An 18,233-nucleotide genomic window follows, 5' to 3' on the forward strand; every position below is an offset into this window, starting at 1 on the left:
ACTAACGACCAGATATAGTCTGTCAACTCATCGGCCAATATGTAAAAATTTCAAAAGATTGTCAAGCTAAGTTTTGTAAAATTAATAATTTGAAGTTTTTAATTATTAGCAGTCACATGACAACAACGGCATAATTTTAATTTTGTAAAGGGCCTTAAATCACATCGTAGTTTCCTTCGTTGTAAAAGTTATTTGAAATGAGTCTTACCAACACGAAAGCTTCTACATCCTTTTGTGCAAACGATTAGTGGGCTATGGAGACAAGAATCACACCTCCGGCTCCTCAGGCTCGAAACTTCAGAGTACCATTACAACTTGTTTCAACATGCCAACTATCCAAGTACGAAGTTAATAGTTGAGTTGTTAACCTCGCACTTACCTTCAGCGAAGTACAGTACTGAGTAATTGAAGTATCTGGAAAAAGGCGCTTTCTCGCGGCCAGACGAACTCTGCACGCTCCCGTACCTTGACGTGTAGCAAGTGAAACGGCCTGGAACTCACCGTCTTCTTACTACGCGCGGCTGGGCATGGAAGGCACGCACACATTTTACGCGCAAGTCCGCTTGCTTCGCGGAAGGATACATTCGTCGCGCGATGATCAAAATACGTGCGTGTGCGCGCAGAGGCGCGTTTCACTGATGTGAGGAAGAGTGGGGGATGTGAGGGGACACGTCAGCCAGCCGGAATGTCTCTAATGGCGAGACTGTCTCCTCACGTCAAGTTCTTTCTAGTACTGGTGTAGTTTTGTCGCTGTCATGTGAGTGAGATTATTTTACACTCCTGTGAGAGTATTATACACTCCCATCATTTTCGCAATCTTTAGTATTCGTACATGCACATAGAATGAGGTGACAAAAGCCAGGGATAGAGATACGCAATATACAGACGGCGGTAGTATCACGTACACAAGGTATAAAAGGGCAGTGCATTGGCGGAGTTGTCATTTGCACTCAGGTGATTCATGTGAAAAGGTTTCCGACGTGGTTGTGACCACACGACGGGAATTAACAAATTCTGAACGCGGAATGGTAGAGCTAGAGGCATGGGACATTCCATTTCGGAAATAATTAGGAAATTCAATATTCCGAGACCCACAGCGTCAAGAGTGTGCCGAGAACACCACATTTCAGGCATTGTCTCTCACCGCGGACAAAGCGTGGACACCGGCCTTCATTTAACGACCGAGAGCAGCGGCGTTTGCATACAGTTGTCACTGCTAACAGACAAGCAACACTGCGTGAAATAATCGCAGGAGTCAGTGTGGGACGTACGGCGAAATCTGTTGTTAATGGGGTATGGCAGCAGACGACCGACGCGAATACCTTTCCTAACAGCACGAAATCGCCCGCAGCACCTCTCCTGTTCTTATGGCCATTTCTGTTTGACCCTAGACGACTAGAAAACCGTGGCCCGAACAGCTGATGCCAGATTTCAGTTAGAGCTGAGGGTAGGGGTCGAGTGTGGCGCAAACCCCACGAAGCCATGGACCCAAGTTGTCAACAAGGCACTGTGCAAACTGATGGTAGCTCCATAATAGTGTCGTCTGTGTATACATGGATCATTGCCTGGAAATGGGTATGTTCGGTTTATATTGAGACCATTTGCAGCCATTCAAAAATGGTTCAAATGGCTCTGAGCACTATGGGACTTAACATCTGAGGTCATCAGTCCCCTAGAACTTAGAACTACTTAAACCTAACTAACCTAAGGACATCACACACATCCATGCCCGAGGCAGGATTCGAACCTGCGACCGTAGCGGTCGCGCAGTTCCAGACTGAAGCGCCTAGAAACGCTCGTCCACACCTGCCGGCCATGCAGCCGTTCATGGACTTCATATTCCCAACGATGGAATTTTTATGGATGACAATGGGCCATGTCAACGGGCCACAATTGTTCCCAATTGGTTTGAAGAACATTTTGGACAATTTGAGCGAACGGTTTGGCCACCCAGATCGCCCGACATGAACCCCATCGAACATTTATGGGTCATAATCGAGAGGTCAGTTCGTACACAAAATCCTGTACCGGCAGCACATTCGCAATTATGGGCAGCATGGTTTAGTATTTCTGCAGGAAGTTTCCAACGTCTCGTTCACTTCAAGCCACGTCGAGTAGCTGTACTACACTGGGCAAAAGGAGATCCGGCACGATATTAGGAGGTATCCCATGAACCTTTCACCTCAGTTCACTTCTTAGCGTTAAATATTTATTGTGAGTGCTAACTAGGTAAAGAATGGGTAAAGAAACGTCCACGGAAGACCCTACCTGGAACGGTCTGGAGGCTTGAGACTTGAATCAAGGGGACTGTACCGCGCGAGCGTGCTGGGAGTCGTCCAAAACAGTTGGACGGAATAACAGCAACGTTAAACAGAAACTACTGGGCATACTCAAGAAGCTGCTGCCATAACTAACAGGGAAAAGGGTTATGGAAAAGCGCTGTAGCGTGCTTACCGCGTATCAGCGTTTCACATGTTAAACGAGCACGATCAAATGACAAGATCTGTGTACTTATATTCCTCAGGAAAGTCTAAATACTTCTCGTAATAGTTGGTTGACACGCAAAGCGTGCTGAAACTCAGAAGATTTAGTCGCTGTTGCTCAGACATCTCAACAGTGATTCCTGACAAAGATGGCAGCGGCAAAGCGGAAACATAAAGCGGACAAAACATTCCGATTTGGGGCGAAACGCTTCGAAAAGTGACAAACCGTTACACGACGATAAGGAATGTCTGCATTTAGAAGAGTCTGATGTTTCGTGTGCGCTATGTGCTAGTGGTCCCTGAACAGTTTCATCTGTTTCGATGCAATTTCATAGCACCTGCTTACGAGTATACAGCAATTTTAATCATAATCATAAATCAACTGACAGGCAAAGAACACACAATTTGCACCATGACCAGATATCTGACACCACATGGGGCCTATCAATTGGGAGAGTCTTTGACACGGTCCGATCGTATTAATGCGACCACCGCCACGTTCGACGTCACCGTGCAGTAAACACTCACAGACGCCAGGTGGCAGAACAAGCAGTGGAGGGTATATAAATCGTGTCGCGGGACGCAGAAAACAGTGCTTCACTATCGTAATGCGGGAACAGAGCGATTTATTTGACGTCCGAGAGGGCACGACCGTCGGCTTGCGGCCCAAGGGTTGAAGCATTTCCGAAACGGCTAAGTTTGTAAACTTTTCGCGTGACGCCGTGGTTAAAGTATACAGTACATGACAAGCTGGCGCTATCCAAAACCGGCGTGCCGGCCGCTGGTGGCCGAGCGGTTCTGGCGCTACACTCTGGAACCGCGCGACCGCTACGGTCGCAGGTTCGAATCCTGCCTCGGGCATGGATGTGTGTGATGTCCTTAGGTTAGTTAGGTTTAAGTAGTTCTAAGTTCTAGGGGACTTATGACCTCAGCAGTTGAGTCCCATAGTGCTCAGAGCCATTTGAACCATTTTGAACCAAAACCGGCGCCTTGGTCACTATTGTGCACCACGGGCCATAATTGGCAGGGTTTTATAAATTTTGTTTTATAATTGCAAAACCAACTAAGGTCAAATTCGCCCGTGTCAGAACCATAGAACACGAAAAATGAGTTAAAAGCGACTACACTAAGTCCAATCGAAGGAAGGAAAGAGAGCTAAGAACAAGGTCTTCCTCTTGGAGAAAGTTCCACAAAATAAGCCGTAGAGAGAACGGAAGCTACCAAACTAAAGATTAAAAGTCCTTCACTATACTGTCACGATGGGTAAAAAGTAAAACGCGGTCATAATTTAGAGGAGTGAACGACGGCTGCGGCAGCTGTTGAGCAAGAGGATGGCAACAGTGTCCCTCGACGACCGTTGCTATGTACGGGCCTCCGCAACAGGAGCCTGGTTCACGCACCCACCTGCTTTTCATCGGCGACGAAAGCTGGAATTTTCACGCCAGTACAGCACCCACACGTCCACTGATTGGCGACAAGTGGAATTTGCAGATGAATTACGTTTTATACTCCATCGGAAGAATCGAACACGCTGCAACAATCGTCGGAAGGGTCCAGGCTAGGGGAAGGAGCGTTTATGTTCTGTGTAATGTTTTCTGACAATCGCTGGGTGATCACGTCATTATTGAAGACACAGTGTATCAACACAAGACTGCATCTATCTTTAGGGACCACGTCCACCGCTACATGCAGTTTGTTTCTCCTAGGTACGCTGGCTTCTACCAGCAGGACAATGCAACGTGTCTCACAGCTCGTGGTCTACGTGCGTGGCTCGAAGAGCAGCGGTTTCACGTTACTGTACTAATAAACCTAATCGAGAATTAGTGGGACAACCTCGCTCGGGCTGTTCACTCCACATTCCTGCCGGTACCCTTTACAACCTCATTCACGTCTCTCAGTGGTCCGTGCTGCGTTTACATCTACATGGATGCTCTGCAAATCACATTTAAAGCCTGGCAGAGGGTTCATCGAACCACCTTAACAATCTACATCTACATCTACATTCATACTCCGCAAGCCACCCAACGGTGTGTGGCGGAGGGCACTTTACGTGCCACTGTCATTACCTCCCTTTCCTGTTCCAGTCGCGTATGGTTCGCGGGAAGAACGACTGTCTGAAAGCCTCCGTGCGCGCTCTAATCTCTCTAATTTTACATTCGTGATCTCCTCGGGAGGTATAAGTAGGGGGAAGCAATATACTCGATACCTCATCCAGAAACGCACCCTCTCGAAACCTGGCGAGCAAGCTACACCGCGATGCAGAGCGCCTCTCTTCCAGAGTCTGCCACTTGAGTTTGCTAAACATCTCCGTAACGCTATCACGGTTACCAAATAACCCTGTGACGAAACGCGCCGCTCTTCTTTGGATCTTCTCTATCTCCTCCGTCAACCCGATCTGGTACGGATCCCACACTGATGAGCAATACTCAAGTATAGGTCGAACGAGTGTTTTGTAAGCCACCTCCTTTGTTGATGGACTACATTTTCTAAGCACTCTCCCAATGAATCTCAACCTGGCACCCGCCTTACCAACAATTAATTTTATATGATCATTCCACTTCAAATCGTTCCGCACGCATACTCCCAGATATTTTACAGAAGTAACTGCTACCAGTGTTTGTTCCGCTATCATATAATCATACAATAAAGGATCCTTCTTTCTATGTATTCGCAATACATTACATTTGTCTATGTTAAGGGACAGTTGCCACTCCCTGCACCAAGTGCCTATCCGCTGCAGATCTTCCTGCATTTCGCTACAATTTTCTAATGCTGCAACTTCTCTGTATACTACAGCATCATCCGCGAAAAGCCGCATGGAACTTCCGACACTATCTACTAGGTCATTTATATATATTGTGAAAAGCAATGGTCCCATAACACTCCCCTGTGGCACGCCAGAGGTTATTTTCACGTCTGTAGATGTCTCTCCATTGATAACAACATGCTGTGTTCTGTTTGCTAAAAATTCCTCAATCCAGCCACACAGCTGGTCTGATATTCCGTAGGCTCTTACTTTGTTTATCAGGCGACAGTGCGGAACTGTATCGAACGCCTTCTGGAAGTCAAGAAAAATAGCATCTACCTGGGAGCCTGTATCTAATATTTTCTGGGCCTCATGAACAAATAACGCGAGTTGGGTCTCACACGATCGCTGTTTCCGGAATCCATGTTGATTCCTACATAGTAGATTCTGGGTTTCCAAAAACGACATGATACTAGAGCAAAAAACATGTTCTAAAATTCTACAACAGATCGACGTCAGAGATATAGGTCTATAGTTTTGCGCATCTGCTCGACGACCCTTCTTGAAGACTGGGACTACCTGTGCTCTTTTCCAATCATTTGGAACCCTCCGTTCCTCTAGAGACTTGCGGTACACGGCTGTTAGAAGGGGGGCAAGTTCTTTCGCGTACTCTGTGTAGAATCGAATTGGTATCCCGTCAGGTCCAGTGAACTTTCCTCTGTTGAGTGATTTCAGTTGCTTTTCTATTCCTTGGACACTTATTTCGATGTCAGCCATTTTTTCGTTTGTGCGAGGATTTAGAGAAGGAACTGCAGTGCGGTCTTCCTCTGTGAAACAGCTTTGGAAAAAGGTGTTTAGTATTTCAGCTTTACGCGTGTCGTCCTCTGTTTCAATGCCATCATCATCCCGGAGTGTCTGGATATGCTGTTTCGAGCCACTTACTGATTTAACGTAAGACCAGAACTTCCTAGGATTTTCTGTCAAGTCTGTACATAGAATTTTACTTTCGAATTCACTGAACGCTTCTCGCATAGCCCTCCTTACGCTAACTTTGACATCGCTTAGCTTCTGTTTGTCTGAGAGGTTTTGGCTGCGTTTAAACTTGGAGTGAAGCTCTCTTTGCTTTCGCAGTAGTTTCCTAACTTTGTTGTTATACCACGGTGGGTTTTTCCCGTCCCTCACAGTTTTACTCGGCACGTACCTGTCTAAAACGCATTTTACGATTGCCTTGAACTTTTTCCATAAACACTCAACATTGTCAGTGTCGGAACAGAAATTTTCGTTTTGATCTGTTAGGTAGTCTGAAATCTGCCTTCTATTACTCTTGCTAAACAGATAAACCTTCCTCCCTTTTTTTATATTCCTATTAACTTCCATATTCATGGATGCTACAACGGCCTTATGATCACTGATTCCCTGTTCTGCACTTACGGAGTCGAAAAGTTCGGGTCTATTTGTTATCAGTAGGTCCAAGATGTTATCTCCACGAGTCGGTTCTCTGTTTAATTGCTCGAGGTAATTTTCGGATAGTGCACTCAGTATAATGTCACTCGATGCTCTGTCCCTACCACCCGTCCTAAACATCTGAGTGTCCCAGTCTATATCTGGTAAATTGAAATCTCCACCTAAGACTATAACATGCTGAGGAAATTTATGTGAAATGTATTCCAAGTTTTCTCTCAGTTGTTCTGCCACTAACGCTGCTGAGTCGGGAGGTCGGTAAAAGGAGTCAATTATTAACCCAGCTCGGTTGTTGAGTGTAACCTCCACCCATAATAATTCACAGGAACTATCCACTTCTACTTCACTACAGGATAAACTACTACTAACAGCGACGAACACTCCACCGCCGGTTGCATGCAATCTATCCTTCCTAAACACCGTCTGTACCTTTGTAAAAATTTCGGCAGAATTTATCTCTGGCTTAAGCCAGCTCTCTGTACCTATAACGATTTCAGCTTCGCTGCTTTCTATCAGCGCTTGAAGTTCCGGTACTTTACCAACGCAACAATAATTCTGTATTATTCCAATCTCGTACAGCGCAATAAAAGAACGAACACCTATATCTTTCCGTGCGAGATCTGATTTCCCTTATTGTATTATGATGATCGTTTCTCCCTATGTAGGTCGGCGTCAACAAAATATTTTCGCATGCGGAGGAGAAAGTTGGTGACTGAAATTTCGTGAGAAGATTCCGCCATAACGAAAAAAGCCTTTGTTTTAATGGTGTCTACCCAGAATCGTGTATCATTTCAGTGATAGACACTTTCTCGATGTACTCCGTTAATCTTATCGAGTAAGGATCCGATATAGAGCACCAGTAATCTGAAATGAGGACGGACAAGTGTAGTGTAGGCAGTCTCTTTAGTAGATCTTTCTAAGTGTCCTGTCTATAAAACGCAGTCTTTGGTTAGCCTTCCCCGCAACATTTTCTATGTGTTTCTTCCAATTTAAGTTGTTCGTAATTGTAATTCCTAGGTAATTAGTTGTGTTTACAGCCTTGAGGTTCGACTGATTTATCGTGTAATCGAAGTTTCACAGAATCCTCTTAGCACTCATTTGGATGAGCTCACACTTTTCGTTATTTACGGTCAACTGCCAATTTTTGCAGCATACATATCTTTTCTAAATCGCTTTGATCTTCTGATGACTTGACTAGTCGATAAGCGATAGCACAATCTGCGTACAACCTAAGAAGGCTGCTCAGATAGTCTCATAAATCGTTTATATAGATATGGAACAGCAAAGGGCCTATAACACTACCTTGGGGATCGCCAGAAATCAGTTCTGTTTTACGCGATGACTTTCCGTCATTTAGTACGAAGTGTGATCTCTCTGACAGGAAATCATGAATCCAGTCACATAACTGAACGATATCCCATAAGCACTCAATTTCAGAATGGAGTTATTCAGGTTTCTAACAGGTGATCACAGTAATGTGACTGGACATATTTTTTCTGTAAATGCATGTGCTCATCATCCAATAACCTAGAACAACGTGTAACTGATACAGCGTTTTTAACACTATTGCCTTACAAAACTTAAGACATTTCGCACGACTAACTCGTTCTATTACAAATACTTAACAAACAAACCTAGAAATCTTACAAAACAACTAGTTGCAAGCTGTGGCGCATCAGTGCTGCGTAATGGTTAGCGTCGCTGGCCGGCGAGTTGCGGGTCGTCTGTTCAGACCTGACCACCAGCAATTATTTGTTATTTAGCATTTATCATTTGTGGACGTTTCCTGAAATATCTGATGTTTGTAACGATCTATATTCTGAAATATTCGGTGTTTTTATAAATAGCTGCACTTTCTGTCCAGGAGGCCAGTCTTGTTCTGTCTGTGCGATGGTGTTAGTAATAAACGTGCTTTCAGTTGTAAGTGTTGTACCTCATTGACAACCCTGGCTTCGGATTATGATTTGATTGTGGTATCGTGAGACATTGATGGACACGCCAGGTACCTCAAAACATTTACATCACCGTGGCTCCAATAAGGAAACGTAAAATCCGTCGCCTACATGGACACGAACTGGAATACAAGCAGCACATCGTTCCCTGATCTGTACGATCGGAACACGGATGCAGAAAGTCAGCTGCACATCAGGCATCAATCAGTGTTTTATGGAGATGCCGGTCAGGAACCGACGAAATGGCTCAAAGGATTCGACCGAGTCGCCAACTACAGCAAGTGGGATGAGATGTGTTTCGTAAATGTGTACTTTTACTTGGACAGCAATGGTTCTACAACTCGATAGCTGGAACAAATTCCAGGCAGAACTGAAGGAAGCATTTGGAAACAATCAACAGCAAGTCTGCTAGCAGAAGAACAACCGAAGAGCACGGCCTAACGTCACGGCGAAACAACATAGGTGTACGTACAGAATGTTTCGTGCCTTGGAACATTTCGAATTCGCATATGACTGAAGCCGAGAAATCTCACATTTGATGTAAGGAGTCGCCGAAGGCACGTACCAAACTTTTCTGGTAAAGGATGACGCAACAACAGAATGCCGGTGCATTGCGGAAATTCAATAGGAAAGAGTCGCACGTAAGAGGTACGATGGACTGCCGAATGTGGTCCCTACGGCAGCTGCAGTAATGGAAGAGGTACAGCAGTTTACGGCAGCCAGTAATTTCACGTAAGGATTACGGCTCATATGGAGGCATACAGTTAGTCGTTTTTCCTTCTCTCTATTTGCGAATATATCAGGAAAGGATATACTACTTTAAGAAATACAGCAACCAGCCATTTTTATGTATTTTTACTTAAGCTAACACGCGTTTCGGGCTTTCACCAATCTTTAGCCAACGTAATATGTATTGGAATTTTCAGTCAGTACATTGACAACATGTTGGCTGCTGCAGCTGCCCTATTGTACACGTGTACCATTCGCGAAGTGTAGTAGATAAATAAAATTGTTATATTGCACACGGTAGCTGTATCATGCAATTTTTTGTAGATGTTGTAATGGTGTACTGATTGAAGAGTCCAAAATGTATTACGCTAACTGAAGGTGGGCGAAAGCCTGAAAAGCGTATTAAAAAAAATACATAAAAACTGACTCGTTGCTGTATTTCTTAACTAATATAATCCACAGCCAAGGAGCTGTACAACCAGTAAAATGATAAATTATTCCCCATCCTCCGGAGGTTCGAGTCCTCCTTTGGGCACGGGTGTGTGTGTTGTTCTTAGCATAAGTTAGTTTCAGTAGTGTGTAAGTCTAGGGACCGATGACCTAAGCAGTTTGGTCCCTTAGGAAATGACACACATTTGAACATTTTTGTGATAAATTATTATTAGGAAATGAATTGAAAAGTGGTGGTACAGAGTACCATTCGCCACACGCTGTACAGCGGCTTGCGGAGCATCTATCTAGATGTACATCTTCCCAGGCGCCGGGTCGTAACAACCTGCTCTTTGTCAAAGTGGTTTACTTCAGTGGATTTCCCCATTTGCGGCAAGCATCGTCGCTAGAATGATTCCTCAAGCGTCCCTGTTCCGCTAATATATTTTATTTGCCGCGTCATATTTCGGCTACTCAGTTATTATGTCAGTAAGTATCGCCACGCAACGTAACTGGTTACTCTCATTACAATGTATTTAATACCACGTTTCATTCTTGCATAACATTACAATTAACATGTTATTTAAACGTTAACATAGATTGAGTACTACTTAAGTAAAAACTTTCTTTTCTGTATGCTCGATTACACCGGTCACGTAGTGTAACGCCTCCTTGACATCATTTGTGGTTGGAGCTAACAAGGAGAAAGAACGAAAACCGCATACGAACAGCATAGTCTTTGAAAGCCGGCAAGCAGTCTTCCAAATACATTGACAGAAAAAAATCGCAATATAAAAAAGTAAATAAGTTATACACAACTGCAACCAGTCACTTTTTTTCAATAATAATGCTTTATTACATGAACCGGTTTTCGAACCCTTTCAGGTTCATCTTCAGATGATTTCGGGAGGATCCGGGAAGTTACATCATTACTGTTCAAAACAGAGATATGGAGGCTTCAAAACGAGAGCGACGAGGTGTAGTGCGTCTTCTGCGGGAGACGGGAATTCATTAAGGAATGGCACGAGAGTACGAAGTACGCTGCACGTCCTTTGCAACGGTCGAGGCGTGGTACACGCGATTCGAGCAAAGACGGATGCCGTTGGCATACGACGCACGAACTGGAACGCCACACTGCATTACCAGTATCATTTCCCAGCAGGTAGATGCCCCCGTTATTGAAGACCGGTGAGTTGCAATGGCAGCCATTGCCCCGGAGGTCGGACTGAGCGTCGGAATTGCAACGGACAGTACTCTCTGTGCACTCGTGCCATTCTTCGATGAATAATCGTTTCCCGCACTCCTTCCACTGTAACGAAACGCACGTCTGTGTTCCCCGTGTCCCTCTAGCGGCGAGTTTGGAGCCTCAGCGTTCTTAAAGCGACATTGCAGCCCCTTCCGTCGGCAATACCGTACGACCCTTTCAGCGGTTTTCATTTTACAGCCTCCGGCTCGTTCCTTTTTGAATGACCCTAATATTTACGTTACCGAAGCACACCTAAAATTATGTGTGTCTGTTCAACGACCTTTCTTGCAAATGTGAATGGCTTCGCCTTTTTTTCCAATTTCTTGGAGCCCTTCACAGTTCCAGCGACTACGATAATTCACTGGTACAAGGAGAGTGGATATTTTCACATCTGTAAAGAATCATAAACGTATCTCATTAAGTCGCGTTGTTATTCGTCTGAGCGATTTTAGCTGATTTTCGATTAAATGATCATTTACCACAGTATCTGTCATTTCGATATTCGTGCAGTATTTCAGAGGAGCAATCATATTACGACCTTACATAGGGAAAATTTCGAAATACTGAATTCACTATTTCGGCCATCCGTCTGTAATCTTCCGTTAACTTCATTTACAACCAGGACGTTTGAGTGAACGTTTCTCGCACTGACCATTTTACTTTTGGCTTAAAGGCTTTTACTTTGCTGAAATGCGTCATTAAACTCTCGACGCTTTTGTAGGAACTTTGTAACAACTATTGAACCACGGCGGGTTGTTCCCATCCATCGTTGCTCGCACATGCATCTCTAAAGCATATTGCACACTATTTCTGATTTTATTCATTGATACTCCATGTCTTCGTCCTCAGAAATGAATGTATGACGTCGACTGCTCAGATAATGTGCAACCTGTTTCTTTTCGCACTTGCTAAACAATTGTTTTCCTGTCTTTCGTAAATTTCTTTTCAGCATCTGTTGTCGTTATTGCTGTATTAGCCTTATAACTGATTCCTTCTTCTATCCTAACTGATTTGAAGAGTTCCATCCTGATTCCCTCCTCTAAGTTAACTAATTCGAAAAGTTCGCACTTGTTGCGAAAAACTAAACCGACCACCAAAAAATATATTTTCTCTGTCTATCATTAAGTACAGTACAATATAGTTTAGATTTTAGCCTCTTCAAAGTATCCACCCTTTGCCTCAGAACAGTTGCACAAATTCTTGGCATTCTGGAAATAAGGTTTTGTTGTGTATTTGCAGATATTGCAGTCCAACAAATATGTAACTTATTCCGTAGATCTCAACATTAGATGACCTCAGTTTTCTTACATCCCTGTCAAGTTCATCCCGTAAGAGTTCAAGGGTATTAAAGCCAGGCGATTGACTTAGCCAGATCTTATTTTTCAGTGTCACATTTCTGTTTTGTACTGACATACCATCTGAACAATTTAGAAGCATGTTTGAGATCATTTTCCTGCTGAAGAGCAAAACCACGACCAATAGGTATGTTGCCAGATGGAACTGCACTGTTAATCAGTATCCTGTAATATCCTTCCTTCGTTAACGTTCCATTAATTCTCAATGGAATACCGACTTTATCACTCACAAAACATCCCCACATCATGACCGATCCTTCACTATGCTTCATCATTGACGTCACACACTGACACTTTATGCGTTCCACGTAGTCAACGAACAAAGGTTGGACCATGGCTTTCAATACTTCAAACTTCAATTCGCCCGTGAATAAAACCTTGGACCACTGCTTCACGCCCCAGGTCTTATGTTGCTGTGCCCACTGCAGTCATTTCACCGTATTTTGTTTTCGTAATAATGCATCTTCTTGGACCATTTTTTATGGAGACGGCGTTACATTGTTGACACAGAGATTGGAGCTGCTCGCATACTATTTACAACCTAGCACAGCTGACTACGTCACTGGAGTCTCGATGGCTCTGTATCTCTGTCGGCACCTTTCGGAACCTCATTGACAGTCTTTCTGAACGTCCTCGTCACAAAATGTGGTTATTCAGGCTGTTGACAGGTGGTCACGTTAATGTGACTGGACCGTGCAGTATCCTCATTCCGATAGACTAGAGAGTATGTGCGGTCAGTAGTGACTTACGCTTCTTTGCAACTCGAATGCTGCGCATAAGCGAGCGGGAATGCATTTGAACTATGAATTCAATATGCACCAGATGGTCAGTAATGTATTGAATTGTACTGGGGACCCAGAATCGACGGAGAGGTTTCGTCCCCGCCGTAGCCCTCAGTGGTTCACAACCCCACAACAGGCTACAGCAGTCCACTCACCCCACCACCGCCCCACACCGAACCCAGGGTTATTGTGCGGTTCGGCCCCCAGTAGTGTTTAAATCTATGCACTCCTTTAACTAGCAAAGCTGCTTGAAGATGCTGCGAGTGATATTAACAAGTTCTATCCCCAATATGAAACATTGTTGGAGGTTTCTGTAGTGCAGAATATATCGCTGTCAACAGCTTCGGGATGGAACCATATCGTGGGACTGGACACACTGGACAACGGCAAGTCGGTGTGCGCATCATGGAAATGGGCGGGATATGCTAGTTCTACCTACAGAACATATCCCTCCCCAGCATCCACAGACACATCATGGATCTTTTCCTTCCATCTGGTGATTTTCCCCTGCGGACATCCATCAGAGCCCTCCAAATGGTAGGCTTTGTTGCATGGCATACACTTAGAGAACGATTACATTCAGGTACAGGATATAACATATATGGTCAGATGGCCTGATTCCTCACTCGTTCAAGTGTTCTTGCACTTAGCGAACCTGTGCGCGCACTGGCAAAGTCCGAAGTCCGCCGCACATTCCGCGTTCGAAACAGAGCAGCATGTCAACATTGATCCGGAGCCTAGATGATAGGGATGAATATTGCTTTGCATCGTCACTCTGACTAGTAATAGAAATTACTCTACAAATGCACTGCTTCCGAGTACTTACAATAGATCTAATGTCTGCAGGAATTATAACTTCAAAGACATATTATTCCCTGTAAAACTCCAGCACCTACCAAAATTCGACAGGCAAAACCCTGATAACTCAGTTAACGTACACACCCTGAACGACGACAACGATGATGATGATGATGATAGCAAGTCAGAGGATGACCATGAGCACACTATGTAGAATAAAGAATCCAAATATCAAGTATAAAGTGGTTGGACCCTTGTACTTTTCAAAATTCGCCTGTCAGGGACCCAAACGCGAAGATTTGTTGCTGTTCTTCGAGGGCAAGAAACGACACTATGTGTGGATCAAAAAAATGGCCCACATACCACCCCCCCCCCCCAACACGAGTAAAAAGGCACTGTACAAGACATTTTTGCTTTACATGTCTCTACGTTTTTACCAAGAGAGAGTATTTTGAAGACACCTCATTGATTGCTTGAGCCAGGAACCAGTACTTGTAGAAACGTCTTCTGAGGATCCAAAGTTCTTAAAGTTTACGAACACTCACCACCAGGAACCATGACCCTTCATTGTATACTCTGGCTTTGAGTGCCTTATAGCTCCTATGGCTCATTGTGAAGATGACCCCACTGTCTCTCAGACTACCTTCACAGAACGACATGTGTTGCATGCGGCAGCGTATCAAATGGTATGCTCCTATCACTCCAGTTGCAACAATTTCGAGTTATACACTGGGGATAATCATGCGAGAGAGTTGTTCGCTAAGCTCTAATACCTTGAATGGGTAGTTGATGGGATTTATCGCAACAACTTTCCATGACTGACTTGCAACAGAATGATGTCTTGTACGTGCAGGCAGCTGATTGTCGTATTTCTAGGCTGCTGTTCGATAGTGAAACGGAAACTCCAAATAGATACCATTGGCATCTAACTCACAATGCATGCAACTTGAGGTAACAACTGCCACGGTACATACTCATCTTCTTTAACAATTTGAGCAGGTATGGTGGGCACTTTGTCATTCAGGTTTTGGACGATGCCAGTTTCAAGGGTGATTAGGTCAGTGCCATTTCTGATACCGCTGCAAAGTACATTTCGTTTTCCAAGAGATTCATGCCAAGAATATCGCCCCGCTTCCTGGATATGCTTTGCTTCATGTGCGCATCTCTTCATAAATTTGCCCCCAGACGATGTGTTAAGGGGATATGCATATCACTCGAGTCATATGTGGCGATGATGCAAGGTTTCAGCTTGAAGAAGGGCGTATTTCCTTATAAATACTCGGATTCGATGGCGAGACTCCATGAAACAACATTGCCCAGCGTAACTGCATCCTCCAGGAAACTAACAGGCTCTGCCATAAGGGATTCGCAGTATGAGCACGTAGTGAATGTTTGGCAGGAGTTTGTCATCGCTGATTTAGGAGAATATGCTAGATTATATGTGAACACCTATGTACACCTGTTTGCGGACATTTTCGAGAACTTGCAATACATGCTCGATCTTGCCTTTTACTTCACCATCCCAGAGTTTTCATGGGACGCAATGTTAAGGAGAAGCCATGTCAGCATTGTACTGCTGAGTGATGTTGACATGCTGCTCTTCTTCGAACGCGGGATTCGTGGGGGACTTTGCCAGTACGTGCACAGATATGCCAATGCAAATAACTCGCGAATGAGTAGTAGTAGTACCGGTCACATGACGCTAAAAGTTACAACCGATACCTGGGTGTAAACAGCCTCTACGGGTACACCTTGCAACAAAGCCTACCATTTGGAGGGTTCCAATGGAAATCGAAGAAGGAACACGCAAGACTGAAAGAAAATATCCATGATGTGGTTACGGATGCTGGTGAGGGATATGTTCGGGAGATATATCTGGCACATCCTGTCCATTTGCATGTTGTGAACAGTGACTTGCCGTTATTTCCGGAGCGCCTAGTCCTGCGAAATGATTGCATCCCGAAGCTGTTGAAAACGCTTCGAAACGAAGAGCGTTATGCAAGTCAAACGAAGAGCGTTATGCAAGTCAAACCAGAAACCACCAGCAATGTCTCAGGTAGGGGATGGAACTTGCTAGTATTACCTGAAGTATTTCCTTCAAGCAGCATGGCACAAGAACTTACATCGATAGGCCAAATTTCAAGCAGGCCACCATCTTCAATGGAGAACTAGCTGCTGTGGAGGTGGCCAAGGTTTCAGTGCAGTCCAGTTTGCGAAGCCAAACTTCGTCCATCCCAAGTGACTTTATATGGATACAGACAGCTTCATCTACTGGGTGAAAGGTCGCAATCCACATAAAGTCATTAAGTACAGTTACGAAGAATTCGACATGTCTGGATGTAAGGCCAATAATGTTTTGGAATAACGCCACAAGACAATAAGATTGTCAGCCTGATGAAAGACTATGAGAATAGTTTGGAGATTGTGGAGTTTCTAGGGTTCAGGGAAAAAAATGTGATCAGAAAGAAATAGTAAATACTGTATATAGAAACAAACTGGGAAACTTAGCATTTAAGTTCCATTAGCTTTAGCGTAATGTACCTGACAGTTTTAAGTCTAGAGAAAAATAAAAAATTACTTTGTAAAGAAACCCGGCTGTGTAAATACACTACAAATAAAATATTGTAAAAAATTATTGTATAAAAAACATTGTGGGTATGGCATCAGAAATAAATTATTTTGTGAACAAAAGAAAAAACTTAAGCAATCAAAACATTATTGTAAAAATATTCATCCCAAAAAAGAAATCGTTAATAATAGTAAACCATTGAATAATTTGTTATATCACTTATTATTTCCAGCCATTACAGAATTATTGTTCGTATTAATTTGTTATAAGAAACCTGAACCTCTCGCCATCATTAACAGATCTCGAAAGAAGAGGCCTACATGACTGATACTTATAAAGGGCCCAAGGGGGTGGAGGGGTTTCCCGCCATTTTAATGTGCTCCTCTTCGTGCAGGGGTTTCCCACCAATTTTATATCATGTGACTGGTGTCGAGTTACTAAGTCATGACCTCACACAACTGTCTAAGGTGCGTGGTTAGTGTGAATGTTCCCCTGGATGGCGTTGATCAGTTCTCTAGGGCGAGGGGAGTGGGATTGGGGGGGGGGGGGTGAAGGTACACTCACGGAAAAAAATCGTATGCCAAGAAGGAGTTGTGCGACACAAACGAAAGCTGGTAGGCGTGTTTCTACATCTGAAAGATGACGTCTATTCAAATTTCTTGCCAGTTGCAAAACAGCGGCAATAGTAGCACCGCTATGGGGCTGCAAATCAGGCTTACTTTAAATACACGCTGCAGAGATCGTGAGCGTTACGTACCTACGAGATTGGACTTGATGAGTTGTATTAGTCAAGAACGCCTTTAAGGCGACATAGACACCATTGTCAACACTGCACTAAGTTTGAACGAGGTCGTGTAATAGGGTTACATGAAGCTAGATGTCCCTTCTGGGATACCGCAGGAAGACTTGGCAGGAATATAGTCACTATACACGATTGCCGGCAGCAGTAGTCACGGGAATGTACGGTCGCAAGAAGACCGGGTTCCAAACGGGCACGTGTCACTACCGAGAGGAAAGACTATCGTGTTCGGCGAATGGCACTGGCGCATCGTACTGCATCTGCAGCATCAATCTGAGCAGCAGTTGGCACCACAGTGACGCAACGTACTGTTACAAATCGATTACTACAAGGACAGCTCAGAGACAGACGCCCTGTAGCGTGCATTCCACTGACACCAAACCACTGCCATTTGCGACTTCAGTGGTGTCAATCGAAAGCTCATTGGAGGGCAAGGTGGAGATCTGCTGTGTTTTCTGACGAAAGCTGGTTCTGCCACGGTACCAGTGATGACCGTGTGTTGCCTACTTGTCTGCGTGCTGGACACACTGCACCTATACTTGGAGCTATGCTCTGGGATGCGATTTCGTATGACAGCAAGAGTACTGTCATGGTTATCCCACGCACCCTGACTGCAAATTTGTATGTCAATCTGGTGATTCGACCGGTTCATGAACAGTATTCCAGGGGATGTTTATCAAAAGGACCGCTCTACAGAGTCTCGCCATGTTGCCTTGGCCTGCTCGATCACAGATCTGTCTCCAGTCGAGCACATATGACAACAACTCCAGTGTCATCCACAACCGACCAAGTGCAACAGGAATGGAACTAAACCCCACAAAATGACAATACAACACAATGCATGCACGTTTGCATGTTTGCATTCAATATTCGGGCAGTTAAAC

At 44.3% G+C, this 18,233-nt stretch overlaps 1 protein-coding gene across 4 annotated transcripts in view; it reads right to left on the reverse strand.

The window, feature by feature from the left end:
• Window positions 1-18,233, reverse strand: part of LOC126248031 (tetratricopeptide repeat protein 39B-like) — a 332,375-nt gene that overhangs the window by 223,049 nt on the left and 91,093 nt on the right. The window contains exon 1 of one of the 4 annotated variants that reach the window (XM_049948638.1): window positions 380-518. The exons of the other annotated variants lie outside the window; for them this stretch is intronic. The gene's annotated coding sequence lies outside the window, so the exon portion shown is untranslated. Of the gene's footprint in view, window positions 1-379; window positions 519-18,233 lie in introns of those variants that run through there. 4 annotated transcript variants of the gene reach the window in all.

Source organism: Schistocerca nitens, chromosome 3, assembly GCF_023898315.1.
Source record: "Schistocerca nitens isolate TAMUIC-IGC-003100 chromosome 3, iqSchNite1.1, whole genome shotgun sequence".
NCBI lineage: Eukaryota > Metazoa > Arthropoda > Insecta > Orthoptera > Acrididae > Schistocerca > Schistocerca nitens.